This window comes from Apteryx rowi, unplaced genomic scaffold (genome assembly GCF_003343035.1).
Source record: "Apteryx rowi isolate R43461 unplaced genomic scaffold, aptRow1 scaffold_558, whole genome shotgun sequence".
Taxonomy (NCBI): domain Eukaryota; kingdom Metazoa; phylum Chordata; class Aves; order Apterygiformes; family Apterygidae; genus Apteryx; species Apteryx rowi.
The window spans coordinates 371,301-395,176 of NW_020450825.1; the positions used below are offsets into that span (position 1 = coordinate 371,301).

The 23,876-nt window shown below is 36.9% G+C and overlaps 1 long non-coding RNA gene across 1 annotated transcript; it reads right to left on the reverse strand.

The window, feature by feature from the left end:
* Positions 1-17: 17 nt before the first annotated feature.
* Positions 18-17,995, reverse strand: LOC112973588. Its single transcript, XR_003256024.1, has 4 exons — positions 17,862-17,995; positions 17,215-17,455; positions 3,383-3,468; positions 18-824 (listed from the first exon to the last, which is right to left on the reverse strand). It is a non-coding gene; the product is annotated as an uncharacterized LOC112973588 (long non-coding RNA).
* Positions 17,996-23,876: the final 5,881 nt, after the last annotated feature.

Here is a 23,876-nt window from a genome sequence, read left to right on the forward strand (position 1 = left end):
CTGTTTTTCCCGTGTGCCCCCTTATCTTTCTCCCTGAATTCTCTCTTGTTCCCACACCTTGTAAAATTGGTGCGTATTTAAAATATGCACAAAATGCTGGGGAAATTACAATGCTAAATGTCATACCAGTTGGTGTGGAATTACATAGCTACTTTTAGAATAGCACAGTCTCAGTGACTTGCAAATCTGTAACCTTTCTAAGACAAAAGTATTACAGAATACTTTAGTGAAAAGACTTAATACTCACTGACTATGTTACAACATTTTACCTGACTTCTTAACCTCATTGTCCACTGATGAAACTGTAGCAGAAAGAAAAGCTGCAATTCTGGAGTATCAACATTTATGGGTGGCAGTGGTATTGACTTTGTTGTTATGATTTCTGATGTTTACAACATTTTTATGTTTTGCTTAAATCAAATGCTGTTCCTTTAATACTGATAAACTAACTGATAGCCTTTACAGCTGAAAATCTGGGAAGTCTGTCAGTTTTTAGAGTTGCTTTGAAAAGTATGCTTTGAGGACCACAGAGGAGCATCACTCTACTTTTATTCAGGAGACGGGGAAAAAAAAATCAGGTGAGCCACACATTTTAGAACCTCAACCCAAACAAACCTCAAAAAAGAGGATACAATTGCCTTGACACAGAAAATCTATTCTAAACCATAGCAGTGAAGAAGCTACTTAGGAAACTATGAGCCCAAAACCACATTCTTCATTGGTATCTTATCCCACAGGAAAACAAAAAAGGCCTCAGTATCTGTAGATCAAAGCAAATAGCAATTGGTATTTAGGCTGTCAGTGGCAGTACAGCAAGTCTTGAGCTGAAAGGAAGAAAATTCCAGAAGATTTCTCAGTGACAGACTATTTTGTTGAAACCCAGATGTCTTTATGTAAAACAAGATACAATTATTGAATACTGCAGGAGGAAGAAGATCACCGCAGAAATTTTAAGGAAGTCATACAACCTGATAACCAAGGCAGAGAGAGATATAATCCTAATTGATCCTGGCCTGGAAACAGGCAACATTGAATTAGTAAGATTTGTTTTCGTTTGGTTAAAAAAAATAGATTTTCAAAATCAGTTTTTAAAATCAGCACCTCGCTCTAGAAATGGGAATCCCTAATCTGTTGAATGTAAAACTCTCTGAAGTCTCAGGCACACAATCAAAGTAACAAATGTGATGTATTACTACACATCATCTAAACAAAAAGAACGGTCTCTGTGTACATATTTTTCAGCACACAACAATTTTGCAACAATTTAGCCTGGTTCATTGTGAGTTAAAACAAATATGATTGGACATTTCTTTCAGCAATCCCGTTGAAAAATATGAAATTATAAGAAGAGAAATTGATAGAGCTGTGATGAATCAAAACCATACACTTAAGATCAAATAAATGGCTTAATTAAAAGTATTACTTTAAAAGGAAGTCAAGTGTATTTTTTTAGAAAAGCAGAAGTTAGGAAATGTTAAATAGAAGATCAAAGGGAAGGTAATAGTAAGTGTGATAAAGAAAGTAGTTTATATTTATTTATTCTAAAATCACAAATCAAAATGTGTTACAGGGTCATCTTCTTGCTGATCTTTATTTTGTGCAATATAACAAACCAGAATGCTCACTCAAACTTCCTTTACATCTTAAAGATCTACTTATCATAGCCAAACTAGTTTTAATTTGCCTTATTCAATATTTTCTTCCTTCCATTGGTACTATTTGGAAGCCCTTTTCTCCTAGTGAACATGCTAAAACAAGAAGGTCCTATTTCATTATCTCATGTTATATATCTTATTTGACTAGTTCTTCATTTTCTAGATTGTACTTGTTTGGTTAAAACAAACAGAGGGGTAGGCAAAGAACAACTAAAAATGTCAAAAGAAATGTTCAGCTGAACATTCATGGAGAAAGTGGAACTGAACATGAAGGGTAAGAAGAGAATAACGGATGAAGTCTGCAGAGTTATGTAAGGTTTCAAATAGATGTAAAATTCTGAACACTAACAAAGAATTTCCACAAATGCCTGAGAATCCAGGAAAGGACAGAAGAAAATAAAGGACTACTTTAAGGAATAATTTATTTCCTTTCATAAAATTTTCTATAGACTCAAGCTCATGTTGCATAATCTCTACCTAAAATGTACACTAATAATTACTGTATGTCATATTCCTGCAACATATATTTAGAACACTGGAGTCAACGAAGTCATGCCATGGACAAATCAGGTCTTGAGAGTATATGTCGTTTGCTAGTTAGGATAAATTCCAGGTTTAGAGAATTTATTAAGATAAAATGTATTCCTTCACTCACAACCCAGTCTTGAGTGTATACCCAATTTGTCAGTGCTAGCATAAATTCTAGGATTGCAGCATGTATATTCAACCTAAAATGTTCCTCATTGCTCACAGACTTGACATGTTCTCAAGGCAGAATTCATCCCTCATATAGCTTCATTGGCTTAAGTGAGTTTACCAAACATAAATGAATTTGCCCCACAGCTCTTACTAATGAAAATTTTAATAATCAAGTGCCATGTAAGCTGAGAAAGTGACCTCTTGTTCTTTAGGACTGATGGTGAACATTGTCACTTAGTCAGGCAAAATCAACTATTGTGCTCATCCATGAGAATCAGAACAACTTGGATTAAAATAACTCCAATTAGTAACTCCAATCCATTAACTCCAATTTGAATAAGATTTCAGATTATTTTCCAGTATTTTTTGCTGAATTTCAGTTTAAGACATTGATAAATGAAATATGATTGTTTTATTTCAGAATGAACATAAACAATTAATTTATTGGCATGCTTGCCAAAAATAACAATAACAATAACAAGTTAACAACAATTCAGGTCATGTATGCATGAGCTTAGGTATTTTCTTAACAAATAGGAAGACAAGCAAATTAATGAATAAATTGCTCCCTAAATAACTAGATTCTCTCAATTTAAGCAGTACAGCAGTTTTCTAGTTTAGAAACATTTAGCAGAAGTCATCTTCTTGATATACTTTATATAGCAGAACAAACCTCTTAACACTACAGTAGCTTCTTTTTTCCCTTAATATTTGCATTTTTTTTTCTTTTTTGCTTTCTCTTTCAGAACATTATCAGAGTAGCCCAATAAGTGGCCTCCCAGGCAAATTTAACGTGCAAGGTACTCCCACCTTGCTTGTGCAACATTTTCCTCAGGGGAAGGAACAGGAAGTGCTATTCTAGGAGAAAATGCCTCCCAGACAGTAAACACCACCTCCTCCTTATTGAAGATCAGCTAGGATCCTCTGCCTCTTTTTCTTTCCCTTTTTTTCCCCAGAGCAGAGCAATTCTGGTCCCATTCAGCCCAGGCCTGACTCCCATCTCTCCCTTTCTCCCTCCCTTCTGTTACCTGCTCTGGAGAAGTTCTGTACTGTGCAGTTTCCCACTTGTACAATGCCAGCCACAGGAGTCTTTGTTTTGCAGTGGTGGCTGAAGCTGCAGACATAAAAATAGAAAGGATGTTGCTCTTTTGGGAGATAAAGTAAAAGACAAACAAGCTGAGGATGATCCAGGTCTTTTCCAAGAAAGTGGAGGATATTTATGTCTGGATCTAAACCATCAGTGCTGCTGAAGTAGAACTATTCCAAGTCCATTGTAAATTTTGACAATATTTTGCCTGGCTTTCCAGGGAAATAAGAAATATGTGATTATTCCGCCTGGCCCTGCCCATAATTTTTGAAACTATTTCCCAATTTTACCCAAACTTGGTGAAGACTAAAAGGTGTGAAAGATTAGTTATTTCCTAAAAGCTTTGTTAGAGAGAATGGCCATATATATAAACTCTGCTCACTTCTTGGAGTGGCTGTAGTGTGCATGTTAGCACATTATTAGAGACTAGAGAACCCCCCCATAGGCGAGGGATTACACATTCTGGCACTGCGAAAATCTTGTAATCTTGTGAAAATGTTATGATTCGTTGAAAACCTGTTTTTATTAATTCTAGTTTGCATGGAAAAGATCTTTTCCTTTGGACGTTAGCTATTGGTTTTGCAAGCAACAAATGGCTACAACACGGAACAAGATATGAGAACAAAGCACATAAGGGCCTGTTCTAGAGCAGTAATTTGAAAGAGTTATACCACTGCATTCAGAAGTGTCAGGTTGCTGCTGGTTGCTCAAAGTGGACAAGAGTTGCAAATTAAATGAGGCAAGACCATGTAGTGAGAAAATGTGCACTATACATCTAAGATGGTTATCAATATATTCTCTTGCCAGCACCAATAATTGTTATCAGGAGGCAGTAATACGGTCTGTGATATAAACAACATAACAGGTAACATGACACAACATGACTTTCATGTATAAGCTCTCTGTTTGCTTCTTGTACTAAATGTTGAGAGTAATGTCCTTGGTTCTAGAAATCTTAATAATATCACATTTTTGTTTCCAAACACAGTTTCCATGACCAGTCTGTGTTGTTTGAATTCAATAGGACAACAGGCTATATAATAAGAATTTCTCTTACTATATTTTAGTTACAGCTTACTAGAGAAGACTTTAGTAAGACAGGCACTTCCCCCTGCACCCCCACCCCTGAAAAATGAAAAGATAAGTAAAGAACATTAGAAGCCTCAAGAATGCACCACGATGACAGAAAAGGACAAGAACAGTATATTTCTGGGGGATTTTGCTGGGTGTACAAAACTGTAGAATAAGAGGCAAATCTTTAATGTTCAGGACTTTGGGGGACAGCTTGAGGATATTTTTTTTCTTATAAACTATCTTTGTGTTTATTTAATTTTATTTTGCACCATAAGTACACAGAATGTGTTATAGTAGATAAGCATATTTCAAGAATGCAGACTTGAAGATAATTAAAGGTATATCTTGAAGCCACAAATATCAGAACTAAGTTCCCATGGATTTCTCCAAAAGTAGGTTTGGAAATGCATAATAAACAAACTTTGCTATAGTGAAAAAGTAAATAGTTGTAATTAAAGTTCAAGATACTGTAATTGTTTTGATGTAGGGATGCAAGGAGCAAAATAATGTAAGAAACAAAATATGGCTGAGGAGATTTAATAAGAGACTTCTCAGTCACCTAAGAGACTATTATGTAAAGGCAGGAACAAGCCAGTGAAGAATCACAGACTGCACTGAAGATTGTTTATAAGAAATCAAATCTGGGGGAAAAAAAGGAAAAGGCAAAATAGATGCACTTAAACAAAAAAGGAATGCTAATTAGGGAGAGGTAGGTAGACACAAAGAATATTTTTTACTTGAACAGAGTGTGTGTTTTTTGAGCTCACAAGTCCTGTGAGCTCACAGGTCCAAAGTGAAAAAGAAGCAACAAACTACAAGCTGCATACAACTTTCTCTGAGTTTTACAGTAATTGTGTTGATCAGTCCAGCTGTACAAACTAGTGAATGGGTTAACCTAACTATATAATAATATAATAAAAGACGCTATGTCTCCCTCTACAAGTTATTATTCTCATATCCTAGACCTTGAGAACAAGGACAACATTACTACTTCAGCTCATGGAGAAAATAAAATAGGTGCGCATAACAGGAAAATAAGTACAGATCAGCAAGTAATTAAATTAATAAGCAAGAAAAGGATCAAAATGAGTACCTGCCAATGCCTGAGAAAGTCTATGACATAAATTAAAGCATGAAGCATAAAGGTTTATATATAATTAGTCAGAGCAGATGAAGAAATATTTGCAAAATCTGAACACAGACAAAAATATATCCTAGAAAATGGATGGAAATAGAAAAGCAGTTAATGAAGCACCAATAATTATTTTTGATGGTTACCTTAAATTGAAAGGAGATAAATGAAGAAAATACATAAGTAAATAAGTAAAAAACAAACAAACAGAAAAAAAACAAACCCACACCTATTTCTGATAAATGTTATTGCATAAAACAAGAGTTGTTAAAGGTCAGTAAAAAATGTTATGCCTATGTTATTATGTGCTTGTGCAGAAATGATATCAATAATATAGTAATAGATCATTATATTGTGTTTTGAGAACACCCTTCCTGCAGGAGTTTCAAAATTGTTTATTAGAAATAAAAGTGCTCTGCTACAATTAAAAATAAATGAGCAGTTATGGCAAGAGATTGCAGTTAGCACCATCTTGCATTGGGGGTGACATTTCTGTGCATGATTTGATGTTCAGTGAATTATTTACTGAAGATGCAGTCATGAAAATAAAATGGTATAAAATGGTATACATCAACAGTAAAGTCTACTTGATTTGTTTTTTCTCCCCCAAACATCACAATCATCATATTTTCCTTTATATTTTTAAAAGTACTAGATATGGATACTTACTAGTATGTACAGTGAAACAAAAAATCACTTGTAAAAAGAAAAGGAATCACTTCCCACAAAACCCCACAAGATTCAATGTTTGTGAATTAACACAGAAGCCAGAAGCTAACTTTTTATCCTGCTCAAATTCTCCAGGAGTAAAAAAGAAGTCATCAACTCTTCATTTTAAGTTAAATATGTAACCTCAGGGTAACATGCAGGGATTGCTATTTGCCTGAGAGGGCAAAAAAAAAAAAAACAAACAGAAAAACCACAACGGTATTAAGTGCTGTTTCACCAATTACCAGATCATTCTGAAAATATCATAACAAACTAGAAAAAAAGTGTTGGTACTAGCTGTTGAATTTTAAGAGGAGAGAAAAAACAAATTCTTCTAAGTGCAACAGGGACAAGTGTAAATAGAGCTGCAAAAGTATAAGCCAGTACATATAAGCAATTTGATTTCCACAGAAAGATGTAAAAAGATGAGTTTGAAAAAAAATTTAGCAGAAAATGAAATGAGAAGAGGAAAAAAGTACCATCAAAGTATTCAGTTGTGAAGTACAATCAAATTTTCTTTCTCCCTGCACAGTCTCCTCTGAAACTCACTAAATGAAAGGATGTGAAAATAATAATAAAAAATAAAAAGAGAAGTGCCTCCAGTCATATTAAAATGTTTGCATTTGAACTACTCAGAGTCTACAGAAAACTTTAAACTTTCACTGCTGGTTTAAGGGCAATATGTAAATATAGCAGTTTAAATTTAGTCTCACTTTTTAACACAAAGTAATTTGCATGAAAATAAGTTGGAAAGCAGTTTGCTCAGAACTATTCTGAATAAGACAGAAGTTAATACTCATGCTCAAATGGAAGCACTCTAAGTGAATAAAAGGGTTGTGATTTCTCAGCTCTGCCACCTTCATTTGCAAAGTGGTGTGTGTACATCTATACATATGCACGTGTGTATGTATATGAGTGTGTGTGTGTATGTGTACATATATATATACAGATGCATTTATATACATACACAACTGTGTGTAGAAGGCTTTCGATCCTTTTTTTTTTTTGGCTTTGGCTTTGGCTTTGGCTTTGATTGGGAGGAGGCTCTTCCCTTTCTGGTTGAGACTTATTTAGGTAAGTTATTAAGGGGAATCATCAACCCAAACACACTGCCATGCGTTCAGCTAGTTATGTATGCTACAGAACACCTGCAGCTTCCAAAGGATTCCTAATTTAATGCACTCGGTATAGCAAATCACTAAACACAAGTGAGTTAGTATTGCTGCCTTTCTGTATGCAGTCAAAAATACTTTATGTTAGTAGACTCTTCCATGATTTTTTTGAAAATAATACATAGCTGTAGATACAAAAGGTTTAAGGTACACAATTGTCTTACTATAAGCACATAGTCCTTATTTTTTCATATGAAAATGCAAAAACAAACAAAAAAATCAGCATAAGGTATTATATCATACATTTTGTAATATATATCCATACTGAAAAGATGTACTGTGGATGAAACGCAGGGTGTTTCCAGTAAAGCTCCAAACATGTGTTAATATACTGAAAGATTTATTAATACAGGCACATAAGCATCAATAAAACTTTTTTTTAAATACACTTTTTTTTTTCCTTCCCCTGGAGAAGCAAATCGTTCAAACTAAGGTGTTTCTACAAGGWCACAGAAGTAAAAGCTTGCTTTTTTCTAACCTTGATATATCTAAAGAGAAAATTCTAAGAAATTCCCTAAAGGAAATAATTACTTTGATAAACAACTTTTATTGAATATAGTTGGAGGAATATTTCTTCAGGGTACATTGCATTTGAGGTATTATTCAATGGAATTAATTAAAGCCCTGTTCAAACCACCTTTCTTTATTTGCTGACTGAGTCATTTGCTGTCCAGCACAAAAACAAATTGAATATAAAATAGAATCAATTTGTCTGTCAGTGAAATCATGAAAAACCATAATTAATTGACAAACTTTAGTTTTATTTATCTTAAGTAAAGGACACTATGGGCACAATGTACTAAAATGTCTAGATAGCAAACTTCAGGAAACCTTGGTTCATATTTCAACTAAATCACAATGCAAAGGTTGTTTTTAATGTCCTTGGACAATGTTCAGAAATATTTCTGTCCTTCTCGTGCATCCAGGGAGAGAACTATAACTGTAATTAGGGACTATTAGAGTTAGAGCTCTCTGCCTAAGTGTAGCTTAACTACAACCTCCTGAAGGCCCCTGTAGTGATTGGACAGGACAATTCACATAATTCAGAAAAGAACTTGTCTCTGGAGCTGAAGAATGGAGCTTTTCCAGCCTGGGCTGATTAGGACTTTATAGTCTGTATTCTCTGTGTGTGTGTGTGTGTGTGTGTGTGTGTGTGTGTGAATGCATGCGCATCCATGCATGTGTGCATGACATAATTTTAATTCATATGTATATACATGCATTTTTAATTCATATCTATATATATATAAACCAAAAAAATATATTTAAATATATTTGTTTTCATGTGGTTAAAATTCAAATCAAATATATATTGTAAAAATATATATTACATATTATGTTTGTTTAATTTAAAACAATAGGCAAACTGAGGGTAAGATATAATGATTAATATAAAAATTAATACATTAATTATTTGTAAATATAAAGACCATCCATTCAAAATGGCAAAACTGTAGAACTCCCTAAATATGTTGAAAAAATAAAATGTATAAACACCTAATGTAGTCTGTGTTTTCTAACATATTATATCAGTATAATCAATACTTCAGTGAATCCTTAAAAGCTTTTTTTTTTTCTCTCCTTGAAAATGGAGTATTAACAGAGGTGGTTCAGACCTGGGTGCATCATAGCACTGGTATAATTCCAATGTCTTCAGCTAAATCTCCTATAATTCAGTTAGTGATGACATGAAAACACTATCTCAGTATCACACTGTTTGAGAATTTTTATTTTGCACAAGAAATCTAAGAGGACTGGCCAAAATGTCTTTTCCATATTTTTGGCCTAAAAGACAGGATACATACACGAAGGACTTGCAATTAAATTGTAAAGATTAGTAAATAATATAAATAATAGTAGTAAGAAGACAAAGTAACTTTCAAGAAATGAAAAAAAAAGTGTTAGATAAAATCATTCAGTACAAGCAGTTGCAATCTTGGATCAAAGGCTAAATCTCATTTTGCTAAATGAAGAAGTAGGATTGAAACAAGTCTCAATCATGTTTGTTGCACTATGCAACAAATGTTGTAATCTTGTGCTGTAAAATTTCTGTCGGTTACACGCAAAAATAATTGTAAAGAAAGAATAACTAGAATAGAATAGATAGATCATTTGACATCTACTTATTGTTATTATTATTATTATTAATGTACCTAGTCTCTGAAACAGGATCTTGATCAGGATTAGAAACAAAATGATGAAGAGAGGACATCAGTGTGGTCAGCCATGTTAAAAATCTCTTATTGGTCTGTTTACTGTATCATATTTGCATGTTTGAGGCCTTATAGCTGAGCCAGATGTGGGATGATGTGGAAGAATGGTTAAGTGAAAAGGGGCATGATCTCTTAGAAGTGAGCAATCCTGTCTTCACAATAGAGGGAGGATCCCTGCGGCTATGTGAACTGTCCTTGAGCATTCCTAGACCATTACAGAAGGGGAAGGCAAGTAGTGGTAAACAAGTAAAGGAGGGGGCTGATAAGCCCCTCCACGTGAACAGCAACTTTGCACCAATCGTGTATTCGCTTTAGGTGCGTGAGCAGAGACTGTAAACCAATCATACAGCTACTGCTAGTGCATGCTTATTGCTTGTCTATATATACTCTGTGTAAGCTCTAATAAAGGGAGAACRACCATACTCATATTGAAACTCATCGTTACTCCGGGCCCGTCCCCCACTCCGACATCTGGTAGCAGAGGATGGTTGATTTCCGAGACTACCGATAAGAGGATGGTTGCGCTCAACTAAGATCTCCGAGACTGCGGTAAGCAGCTAGAGGAGGGGAAGATCTCCGAGACTGCAGTAAGCAGCTAGAGGAGGGGAGTGGGAAACCACGGCTGAGAGAGGCGCTGCTTGGGGCAGAAGCAAAGCAGACGCTGGTGCGTGGGGTCACGCCCCACCTCTCAGGCGTGTGATAGGTGATAATTTGTTACATCAACTCGGGAAGTGATTATACGATGAAACTAGGCGCTAAGTACAGGCTATCAACTCGTGAAGTGATTTTACCATGAAACTAGGCGCTAAGTACGGGCTATCACCACAATGATTGTACTGAGCCAGCAGAGCGATATTGTATTGTGAAATGTATGCGCGCGACCTGAAGGGCACCACGCACAACGCAGAGGAAGACCCCAGCTTTCATCCCGACCCCACCCCAGCAACAGCCGGGGCAACCGCAGAAGTTACAGGCATATAAGGGGACTGTGAGCGGGGGATTGCGCGCGCCGTTGGTGGAGCAGGAGACTCCCCGGCCGCCCAGCGCTGTTTTGCTTACTTGTGACTTGCTCAATTATTTTATAAATTGGAATTTATGCAACCTGGCCCGAGTGGTTGTCAATTTGCCGCGTTTACCTATAACAGGCGCAGCTATGGAAACAGACGCTGCGGCCACGCTACTCGCTGGAATCCTCTCTAAGAGAGGGATAGACGTACCGGCAAAACTGTTACACAGCTTGATCAAGTTGGGACGGCGTTGGGGTCACTTTTCTGACACCCACCTGTTGTTTTCGGTGTCTGAGTGGCGAGACTTTGGGGGAACAATGTGGCAGAAGACGATTGAGGGAGGCGAGAAGGAGGAAAAGGAAATAAAAGCTGTTTGCGCACTTTGGAACACCGTACTAGAGACTTTAACGGCAGTGTACCGAACTGTCGAGGAGGCACCGCAAAGGGTGCGGGAGAACTCCGAGGGGGGGGCATCGTCAGCGTCGTCACCCGCTGCATTCCGGAAAGCGGAAGTTTCCTCGGAGCCGGCTGGTCCGAGCTCYGAGGCAAACGCGGAAGTGCACCCGGAGGAGGTTCAAAGAGGGGCGGGCGCCGCGCCCCTTGCTGACCTCAGAGACTTGGGCGGAAAGGAGGGCCGACCCCCTCCTAGTGCCCCCCCCCCGCCGCTGCCTAACGCGAATCCCCTGCATCCACCGTTGCCGCTGTCTACGCCACCTCAGCGGCCGCCTCTACCCTCCTTCAACGAGACCACCCACTCGCGACAGACGTCATCAGAGTCTCCTCCACTGCCTTCGTCCAGCGAGACTTTGGGGGATAACACGCCTGACACCAGAAATAAAGCACCGCCGTCACCAGGAGAAACCGCAAGAACGCTGCGGGAATTATCGGATCGCCTGAAAAAGGTGGAACTGCAGACACAGGAAAAGGAGAGGGAGGTCCCTCCCTGCTTAATAAATCCCCTTGCCGGACTTCCAAGGGAGTCCCGCTGGAGTGGTATTATCAAGGGCGCTATAATAGAAGGACAATGGAAGCCTGTTGCGGGGTCCGAGGGCCCCACAGCACTGGCGTTCCCCGTGCTACAACAGAATGGTCAGGGGAAAAGGGAACCACATGACTGGGAAATTTTACAACAAGCTCGTACCACCATCTCAACCTATGGGGGAGGGGCACGAAGCGGCGGCTCAGGCTAAGCACGAGCAGATCCTGGTGCTCGATCCACCCACCGAYCTCAAATYYAAAGTAATGCTACAACCTTTTGACTATGACCCTCAGAGATAATGGCTCTAATTCTCTTCCTTCACTTCTTGTTGTAATTGCAGCCAGTCCAACTGCGATTAAACGATATTGTCATGCTTAAGGACCTACAAAAAATATTAGGAGCCATTAATTGGCTCTGACCAGTGCTAGGACTTTCCACGGAACTGCTACACTCCCTTTTTGAAAAGCTCAAAGGGGACCATGTATCTTYGGACTTTTGACGATGTTTCATCCCAAAAAATTCTTAGTTAATGGAACTGTCCACACTCGAACAAAGCGGTCCACCCACGGCTTTACATCAGGTTGCGATAGTAACGTAGAATTTTGGAATCCAGCAGAACGTATCTTGAGTAGTATTTTTGCAGGAGTAGGGACTGCTCATGCTTTATCACAACTTAACAGATTAGGATGCTGGCTTGCAAAAGAAGCAAATGCTACTAGTACTGCTTTAAGCACCTTATTAACAGACATAGATTCAATTAGATACGCCACCTTACAAAATTGGGCTGCAATTGACTTTTTGCCATTGGCCCAAGGCCATGGCTGTCAGGACTTTGAGGGAATGTGTTGTATGAACCTGAGTGATCATTCTGAGTCARTACATACAAGCATTACAAAATTGAAGGAGCTAACAAAACAACTGCAAGAAGACGATGGTGAAAACTTGTGGGGACTGTTTGATTGGTTGAATATGCTTGCTATAGGGCCTTGGTTAAAACGCATACTGATTCTAGGACTTATTGTAATTTTTATGTTTGTTGCAATACTAATCTGTGTACCATGCTTGTTGAGCTGTGTACGAAGAATGATTGACCGGAGTATGAAGCAAGTCATAACCCTGCAGATCCATACAGCCTTAGCCCTTCAATCAGTAAAAGAAGGGGGAGATGTGGAGGGTCATGACAGGGTTAAACTGGTGGAAAGTTACAAGCAGCAAGCAACAGGAACCTCAGACAAATGTACCCAAGGACACTGGTGCAGCTGGGAATGATACATCCTGAGAAAGTATAGATAAACTAGCAGAAGCCAGTGGGAACCAAGGTTATGGGCAAGACAGCTTTTCTAAACAAGTAGCAAGGTACAAGGCATGACTGCTGCGTGCGTGATCGGTGCAATGATTGGCTCCCTGTGGCATAATCTGCATGATGATTGGCCTAGCAAAGTGTGTCTGTGAAACCACTGAAGCAGCTAACNGTTTGTTAGTACGAGGTCCAGCAGCACACCTCTCCTTGTTGGCTCCTCCACCACCTGTGTCAAGTCATTAATTCTTAGTTCAGTATTGTGAGGTTTTATTCATGTATATTATCTCTACAGTTCTAATTCTAGCAAGAATCTTGAAACCTGGGATTTAGCTCTGTTCTTCTTTACTGCAGTGCAGGCACATTGACTTACCATAGCTTCAAAGGCGGCTTCCCTAGGTGATTCAGTCCATTCCATAATTATTCTTTTGATGCAGGTGAAAACGCACATGGCTGTTCCTGGATCTTTTTAGGTGCATCTTCTTGATTTATTGTAAACTTTGCCTTACCTAATGAGCATACATAATGGATATATCTTGCTAGATACATCCTTGTAGAACTTCTCAAAATGAAGATTTTTACATGATGTGGTTAAAAAAATTCAGACTTGGAGTCAGCTGTTCTGTACACCAAAATTAGTAAGTTACTTTGATGGAAAATTAAGTAAAACATATGTATATTGTTACGTCAGAACCAAACACATTCTAAAGGTTATGGAAGACACTGACAAATGTAGTTAAAAGACACTGGCAATATACAAAAAGCTTGAAGAGTAAAGTACAAGTAGTTTAGCTTTCAGTTACGCATCTGTGACACAGGCGATCGCAAGAGGAAGAAAAGGTACTGCATTAGACACACCTTCTTCTTCACTCAAGTCACTTGATCCATTTTATTTTTCTCTAAAGCAAATTAGCTGTATTACCCACTCCACATTTGGTTTTGCACTGTTTTTCCAAGGGTTCCCTTGGCCTCTAAACTCATTTGAATCACTGAAACAAAAAGTCACTCACTGACAGTTGGAAAAAAAAAAGAAAAGAAAAAGAAAATCTTTGATTTGCCAGTGCTTCATCTGTATTTCTTCTAGTGGTTTTTCCTCATTAATTTGATTCAGTGATTATTTGTCAGAGGACTGATCAATTCATTAATGCTTAGTTACCAAGTCTACTTGTAAAAGTACCAATACCTGTGTGGAAGAATGGTTAAGTGAAAAGGGGCATGATCTCTTAGAAGTGAGCAATCCTGTCTTCACAATAGAGGGAGGATCCCTGCGGCTATGTGAATTGTCCTWGAGCATTCCTAGACCATTACAGAAGGGGAAGATAAGTAGTGGTAAACAAGTAAAGGAGGGGGCTGATAAGCCCCTCCACGTGAACAGCAACTTTGCACCAATCGTGTATTCGCTTTAGGYRCGTGARCAGARACTGTAAACCAATCATACAGCTACTGCTAGTGCATGCTTATTGCTTGTCTATATATACTCTGTGTAAGCTCTAATAAAGGGAGAACGACCATACTCATATTGAGACTCATCGTTACTCCGGGCCCGTCCCCCATTCCGACAGGATGATGAAGGAATTTTCCCCAGTTTAGGCTGCCAACAACCATATATACATTTTTTTCCTCTTTAGCATGATATTGATCTTTTTTGTAAGAGGGCTCATATTTCCCCGAGATTCTTCTAACTAGAGGATGAAGGGCATTTCCCAATATCTGTATTGACATTGTCCCATGATATGTAATTAATTAATATGCATTGGAGATTGGGCCTGAAATTTAGAATTAGGGAAGAATGCCCATGTGATAGGAGCATATTTTTATCATTTTATGTCTTGGGGAATTCTACCAAAATTTAGTTAATTCAAAAGCCTTTGAAAAATTTCTGCTCAGATGTGCTCAGAATGCCCCTTTTACTTTTCAGCAACTACAACCTTCTAACAGTTACATCCATTACTCATCATAAAAAAAGGAATTGGATTTATTCAGGTCAGGGCTCCAGGGTCTGTTTGAAACATAAGGATTATAAACAGGAAGTTTATATTGTGGAGGAAGAGAGCTGCTGAAGGCATGGATCTGTTCCATCATCACAGGATAAGGTGACTGAGCTGAACATGGAAGACAGAAATTAGATAAGGGGCATCAGGAAGAAACCTTTGGGGAATATTGGCAAGCTTCAGTGGGCAGCAGGGGTGGGAGGGATAGGTAAATTTCATGTGGACTTCGGGAAAAGAAATAGGGACCTGAAAGATATGAGATAAGCTTAGTTGGCAGAGAACAAACCTGGGATGTTTGCAAACAAGACTGGAATGAAAAGCCTGAAGTGTGGGATCTAGAATTTGCTGATGTGGGGAGAATGGGCAAGGTGAGAGAAATGGAGAAGAAACGAGGCTAGACAGCATCAGCCTGGAGAAGACTGGGCAGAGAATATATTTGTGAGTGAATGGAAGTCTGTTTCTGCTTTCTTTAAAGTGAAATCCACAGATCTTGAATCCTGCCTTTCCTGAGTATCATGGGAAAGTCATTAACAAATGTGTGCCTCAGGAACGTATGTTTCATGTCGTTAGTTTTTATCACATTATTCATACCACACTGGAAATGGCATAGAGTTGCTTGATATTGGTGAATCCATTAGCTCCAGGGACAAGGATCTGAGATGGATCTAACAGTGGTGGTGGTGCATGTAAGAACTTACATGATAGAATTTCAGCCTTCTCTTTCTTTATTATTCCCTAGCTAGGGAAATTACAGCCACACAAACACCTACAAATGCATTTACACCTACCCAAAAAATTGTAAAAAGGAACATATTTAGGTTGAAATATTAAGTACTTGAAAGTTAGAAAATACCTGACTACAGGTTGCCTGTTCTCCATATGACCTCCCTTCCACCTTACGGTTTCCAGCTTACACACATCGCAATGACAGTCCAGGCTCTTGTGCTTTTAAAGAAAGTTTGGGTGATAAAAAAAAGGAAAGCAAATATAACCTCAGTTCCATGGCATGTATGCTATGTATCAAAATCATTAAAGTTTGTTTCATGCAGAGCAATACAAAATACTACAGGTGAAGAAAATTCTTATGATTATGAATGCACAATAGTCAGTAACCTCTCTCTGCTCTGCAATACTGCAACCAGCTTTGCATCCCTGACTACAGTAAGTAAACAGGCACCACAGATTGGAGAGGAATGAAAGTGGCTACAACGGTAATGAATTGATTGCATTCAGTCTTTATCACTAATTGAAGGCTGTGTTCAGTAATGGATTTGTGGTATTTCCATACCCAAAGTTTTTGTTCCATTAAGACTACCAGAATATAAAACTTTTGCAACCTGATGAGAGAAAAATCTTGGCTCTCATTTCAAGAAAGTGCTTAAGCATGGACTAAATTTGAATATGTGGTAAAGTTCTCTGAATTTAAATGTCTTCTCTGTGGAACTGATTCTTGATAAGATGACAGCTGAGAATGGAGGTTCTGATTTTTTCACACATTACAAGAGCAGTCAGACAATACATATAAACAATAGGTCACATATAGGCAAGTTCACCGTTTGAAGTAATAATATTTACTAACACTTTCACAAAAGTTCTCTCCACCCCTTACTTGCAGTGGAATTCATGTCTTCATTTTGCATGCATAAATCTAGGCATTCAGGGCTAACAAGTTGTAAAAATATGTCCTAGTTAGTGGAGAAAGGCAACTCTAGAGGGAAACTGAGCTGAAAAATGTAGAACAGGATAAATGACATCTTGCTCTCTCTAACAACCAAAAAGGAGCCCAGATGATTGGCTCCAACAAGATACCTAACCTTCAGATGGCTGAAATGAGGTGTCATTACCCCCCTCTTTGAGGTATGGAAAGAAGCAGTTATCAAGGGTGGACCTGCACTATATGCATAGACTCTCCAAGCTGATGCCAAATCACTCAAGTCCAGATGTGTAAGTCTGGTACACTGACACTCAAATTATTTTGCATAAATCCAGATCAAGGTTATAAACTGGCTATGCAGGATCATGCAACCCTGAAATTGTAACTAATAAACACTATCTGAATGGAAGACCTACTGTATGGCTGATAGTGAAATACAGATAGAACAATCCTGATTGCCATAAGAGTTAATTGACTTTGGTCAGCACAAGCAGTGACATGTGGGTTTATGATCCCCACCAGCGACAACAGCTCAGAGATTCTTACCATTGCATGTATGGACTTGCCAAAATCTGTCCATCTCTTCCTTCAGTCTTGTTAATTCAAAGAGTGAATTTCATACACTTCCGCATTCTTGCATTTCTTACCAGTTCTGCTCCTTGCCTTGGCTAAGCCACGTGTAACCCCTTTAGCAGAAACTGGAGGACTGATACTGTGGTTGCATGAAGTGAATATCAGCAGACAACAGCACTGAAGAAACTGGGAAAATGCCACTTTGTACTAGATCCTGAAGTGAGTAAAGGGAGAGAAAGGGATATCTAAGAGAAAAAAAAAAAGAAAAAAAAAAGGGGGGAGGGGGTCTTCCAGAAACTCAGGGGGTAGCATCTTTTTTTTTTCCCCCCTTTTTGTTAAGTTAAGAAGGAGGAACAACAAAATATGTCTGCCATATAAATAAAGAAGTCACTGAAAACAATAACACCTTGATGGTCTGAAATATACAAGTGTCCAAATCAGCCTTTTCTGCCTGTTCTGTTCTTTTTTCAAATGAGTATCAAAATTTTAAGAATACACACACATAAGTGTTTGTATTTCTCAATCCCTTATTTCTTGACTTTTGGTGGGGGAGTTAAAGGCCAAAGCCATTTTCCCTAAAATACTCATTTTAGATTAAGTTTCCTATGAATTTCTCTTACCTGTGTAATTCAGAGCTCTCACCAAAAATCTTGTACCAGAGAAATCCTCTTCCATGTCTTACTTTGAGATATTGTTCCAGGAATCTGCATCCACATGTTTCTAGTTAGGAGTGAGGTGTCTGAAGTATGATAAAATAGTTCCTAGTAAGCCTCAGTCCATAATTTTCTTTGAATAGCCACAAAATATTATGCTGGTTTCCATATTTCCAGACAGAGAACTGAAAAAAATAATGAGAAAGAGAGGGGAAAAAAAAAATCAGTTGATGACCTGCTATGAATTTAAAAGTTGTAATGCCAGTCTTAGGTTTTTTAGCTTTTAGGACTGCTGATATTTAAGAGAGGCTCAATTGTAGAGCAGAATCAAGGAAAACATTCATGGTATGATATGCACTATATCTTTCCAAAATTTTACACTTGCTGCATCACTGAGGAGGGAAAAAAAAGTTTTTTTGTTTTTTGTTTTTTCCTCAAAGAACTTTAACATATGTTCACATAATAATCTTTTTTATGGGCCAGATAGCCAGTGATCATAAAAAGATAATTGATCAAATATTCGGTGAACTAGAAAGAGAAAGTGCTTTTAATGAATGACCTGATCTAGAAACAGATATTTCTGAAAGTGGCTTTGCTCATGTAAAACTGAATTTAAGGTTTGTGGGAATGTGTCAGTCCACTACCCAATTCTGATGAGTGTTATTCTAATCATGGGAATCATATGAGATTGTTCTTTGCTGGAGATGATCTCTCTAGGAAGCAGTTAATGGTTGTATATTTTGCTTAGTTCCATGTACACTAAGCCCTCAAAAAACCCAACCTATGTGATCCGTGCTACAGACATGTGGCAAAAAGGATCTGTTCTGAACGGAGCCTTTTTAGAAATAAACCCAAATTTCCATGCAATTTTCTTTTCTTTCTTTCTTTTTTTTTTAATTCCCCTGAGTCTACCTCTCCATAAAGCAATAAGCTAAATCTATTTTGATATGCAACACTACAAATTAATTCAAGAATCCAAAAGATTTCTATGGATAGAGTCTTCTCAAGAAAATGTCTTCCTTTCTGGAAAGTTTTGTGGGCATAGTTTGTATTGCTCATTCTCTTTTTGGATTTATATGGAATTTTGCATTTAAATAAGCTTTTTAGAGTTGCTATGCATTTATAGTATTCTCAAAAAATCAGAGTTTACAATCATAATGCTTTGAAGTCCAGAAGTTTTCGTTTGAGCAAAACAGGATGATAATTTCATGGTAACATGGAAAAGTGAAAAAAATCTGGATTTATAAATCTCTAATAGCACATAGGCAATTGGTGTGTCTTATCTAATTTATTCTGTAATATATCCTCTTTGACTTAGAAAAATAAATTGTTATTCTCATATTTTTTTACACTATATAAAAGCCTAGTCTATTAAGCCAGATTGAATCAGTAAAATTCTGTGCTTGTGTAATTATGATAGTTAGGGGCAAATGAGAAGCTACTCATTTATCATCTACCATTATTGTTTATCATGTTGATTTTTCTTTAAAACTATTAATACTTTTTAGTTCATTACTGATAGGTTGTTGCACTTAGCCTCTATTGGACTTCTAATTATCTAAAATAGGAAGAGATTATGACACTGAAAATCCACTATTTCAGAGGACTATGAAATCAAGAAAATTCAGATCCTGACTGAATATAAACTGCCTTAAATAAATCTGAAATTTGAACTGTCTCATGGTTGAATTTGTAGCAATCAGACCATTCATCAGCAGACTTGATCTACCCACAGAATTTCTGTAAAGCATGAGAAATGGCCATTTGTCTTTCGTGTAATCCAGGTGTTGCCTTTCAGAAAGTACTTTCTGTGTGTCTGGTTCTTTCCCAGCCCCTGCATTCAAAGAAGCATTCCCAAAAGGAAGAGTGTACATTTGTCATCTGGGATATACTGTTATACTGTGGCTCCACTAAAACTGTGTACATAACAGCAAGAAACGTAAGAGTTAGTACCTAAGTCAGAGTTACTCATCATAGTTGAGAAACTTTGTTCTGAAGAAAATCTGTTTTTTACTAAACTTATTTTGTGCCTTTTAATTTTTGTCTGCATTAAAATGTAGAAAACTTTCTAATGAGTCTACAGATATAGTTAGAAGCCAGCCCGCCCACTGCAATTTTTGTGCTGTCATCCACACAACAGGCAATTATACTGCTGTCACCTGGGGTGCACACTTTAGACAGGCGTCCCAACTTCATTCGATTTGATGCCTATATTTTAAAGATTGCATTTACTTTGTCATGATGTTTGAGCATTCTTCCAGTGCAAGATGCATTGTAAAACTGTGCTTATGATCAAACAGTTTATGGAGTCATTATAAAACTCAGCTTTTGCATCTATTAAATTTGAAGAGAATGTCAGTCAGACGCTCACAGTGTTGAAGAATCCTATCAATAGAACTGGACAAAACTTAGGCAAAACATAACAGCAATACCAAGGAACTAATATCAGTAGTTTAAAAGAACACAGTTGTACAAAGTATCCAGATTAGAAAGAAGGAAAATTCTGCACACAGGTTCTATTTGCACAGTAGGATTTTTTTTTTTTTTTACTTTAAACATTAAAAATAATCTAGTATCTATTGCAAAACTTTGCATAATTTATTAGAGGAATTCTATTCTAGGCAACTGGAGGCCCTCTGCAGCTCTGTGGCATCCTAGCAGGTAATACAGGGTACAGTTTCTAATAAGGCAGAGAAGCTGGAAAAGTTACTACTTTTCCTAGGAAACCGAAGTGACATGCTGCAGAGCAATTAGACATGGGCTGACTATGTCATGATTTGTCATGAAGGAGGAACTCTTAGAACAGCTACATCTGAAGAGACAACTGAATGAATTTTTGTCACCACATGTCGTTAGCCAATAAATAAAACCCAAGGACATCACAGATTTACTAGTAAATAAAATGGAATACAATATAACTAAGTATGCTTCTTTTACAGAATAAGTTAAGGGGAAGATATCACATTTCAGTGTCTCAGACTACCAGTGAGGAGAGAAGAGGAGAAGGACTGGCATTGAAATTGTTTATTGGAATAGTGTGGATTTTTTAAAAGTATTTTAAGTATATTTGAAAGATATTTGAAAGTATTTTTGGTATTTTACTAGTTCTATTTTTGTATTGACAGATCTGGTGGGAAAAGGAAGGAAACAAAGGGAGGAAACCTGTTTGGGAAGCATGAATGAAATGAATGTCGTACCTTATTTAATTATCAATTACAGAAGAGTTATCTGGTAGCTTAAGCACTCATACTAGAACTCCTTGAAATACAAATAAATACAGATTGACCAGATTAAGTATCTTGACTATGCAGAAAAATGTTGCCTTTTATTCTTTATATTTTCTCCTTTTGAAACAAAATATTCTTTTTAAAGGTGAGGTCCTTTAAAAAGGACCTCATATAAAGATTTGCTGGGACAGCAACATCAGCTTGAGTGTCAAAAAAATTCACATAACTCTATTGATCTTGCTAACCAGAGAGGTCTTGTGCATGAACACAGCTAGTGAAACAGAGTAAAGTTTGGTCACTGAGAGAGGAAATGCAACTGATGACAGAACAATTTCTTCTGTCACAATACACTCTGAAAAAGGTGGTCTTGCTGACATTGTTCTGAAAACTTAGCCATAATGGCAGAAACTCTGACATAATTAGGCCAAGGGTAGCACAGTATGGGGCATGATGATTTTAAGCTTCAAGCATCAAAAAGATCTTTTTGATGACTCTAAGCCAAGGCAATGAATAACGGCAATGAATCAAATACTTTTGTTCTTTAGAATAGGAACATATTCTTCCTTAAAGAAGATGATATTCTAGAATCTAGTAGGATTTCATCTTATTAACTTACAACTAAAATTTAAGTAATGAATAGTATCACACTGTCTTGCCAGAAACTAAAGGTCAATAGCTTGGAATAAAAACAAAATAAACCATAAACCATGATTAGAATAGTAATATTTGTGATTTTGGGAAACACACTAGAAATTTTTTCCCCTTATTTATAACAGCAGTAATTCTTTTAGATATGAAACAAGCAAGGCAACAAAAACAAGATGTTGTTTTTAAGTCCAGCATCAGTATTCTCTACTACTAAGCAATAAAGCTATCATCAGTCAGCACAGAGTACTGTTTTGTATTGTTGTGCTTTGTTAACAAAATAACAAAATCCTTATTTTACTCCTGAAAAAGCAGTCGTAAGGATTTAAAAAAAAAAAAAAAGATTTTGTGATGAACACTTAGAATGTAAAAGACAATGAAATGTTCCTTATTCATTTCTGCAGTTTTAACTTATTTGTACTTTATTCAGCCTTTTATTGTATTTTTTTACAAAGCATCCCCATTGGGATAAACACTCAATGCAAGTAATTTAGGCAGTTATTGAGCTAGAGTAGGTTTCTTAGGAAGATATAGGAGGCACAGCATTTTCCTCTAGAATGCTTTAAGTATGTTTGTTGTAGAAGACTTGAGCAGAGCGGGTGTTCAGCTTGTGTTTTTACATTCTCTATGACATCGTACCCAGACAAACTACCATCTCTCATTTTTTCCTTTAAACCTCACTCTATATATCTTGCGTAGGAATAGCTTATCAGTATCAACTTTGTGCTTCACATTTTCTTCCTAAAGCAAGCTAATTAAATCAAAACCAGGACATTCACAATATCGCTTGATTGTGTCATCAGCTGCATAGCTCAAAATACAATCTTCCAACTAGTCTGCCTCATTTATCTTGCTTAAATGGAAGTGGGTTGAATAGTTAATAGTGAGTAGCTGGTGTGTAAATACACAAATACATGTGGGGAAAATTACAAGGAGCTTCCTGCTTGTTGGGAAACAAAAATTTCAACAAGTCTCATAAAAAATTACAGTCAAGAAAGATCTGGAGTTACCTTAAAGACTGACGTAAAAAAGATTAGAGTGTCAAGATATTTCTAGAATGTGAAAGAAACACACTGATTAAAAACAATACAACAATGACAACAAAAACAGGCATTAATAATAATTGGACGTAATTAAAACACAATTATTAGTTATTTTTAATTGATGAAAATTAAGTTTCTTGCAAATCTATACATTTTGAGGATGCAACATATTTCACCATTTTGTGTGAGACTGCAATACTAATTTAGTTTTGAGTTTTTATTAAATTCTGTATAATACTTATTCCATTTGAATTGAAAATATTCTACCTTTAAATTTTACAATTTATAATCTTATAATTTTCTGTGGAAACTTTTAACTTTTCACTCGAATTCAAAATAAAAAATACAAAATATAGTCTTTTTTAGAAAAAGGACATTTGTTTTCTAAAGATCTCTAAATAACCAGCTATTTCCTGTTTCATTACTGAGGGAAACAAGGATAATTTCCTGCTTTGAAAAAAGTGCATTGTAAGAAAAAAAAATAAGAATTTAAAAAACTATAATGGCATAAAAACAATTAACAAGGGTTCAACATTCTAGAAAAGAAAAATATTGTAGTTTAGTAGAAGAGAAACAGGGCTACATACTAATGTAACTAAGATGCTTCATCAGAAGAACCAAGGTCAGATATATAAAGTTTTCCAGAAATACAGTAGCTGTGCTGAATTCTTTTGGATGAAATTACTGCCAAGCATCCTAATAAGAATTGCTCTATGTACAATGCTTCTTGTCTTGTTCCCTGGAGACTGATCATTTGACATAACTCCAGAAAAACATAAGAGTGTAATTTTTCAATTTACACAGAATAGTCTTCTTGAAGGGTCACATTATAGCATTTGGTTTAACAGCACTTTAACTCAACAGTGGAATTGAAGGTGCTATGTATTAGTATCATTAGGGATAATCATTCTGTAGGTCAAGAAAACAATATTAAAAATCACACAGAATCACTGAGGTTGGAAGGGACCTCTGGAGATCATCTAGTCCAACCCCCCTGCTCAAGCAGGGTCACCTAGAGCACATTGCACAGGATTGCATCCAGGCGCATTTTGAATATCTCCAGAGAA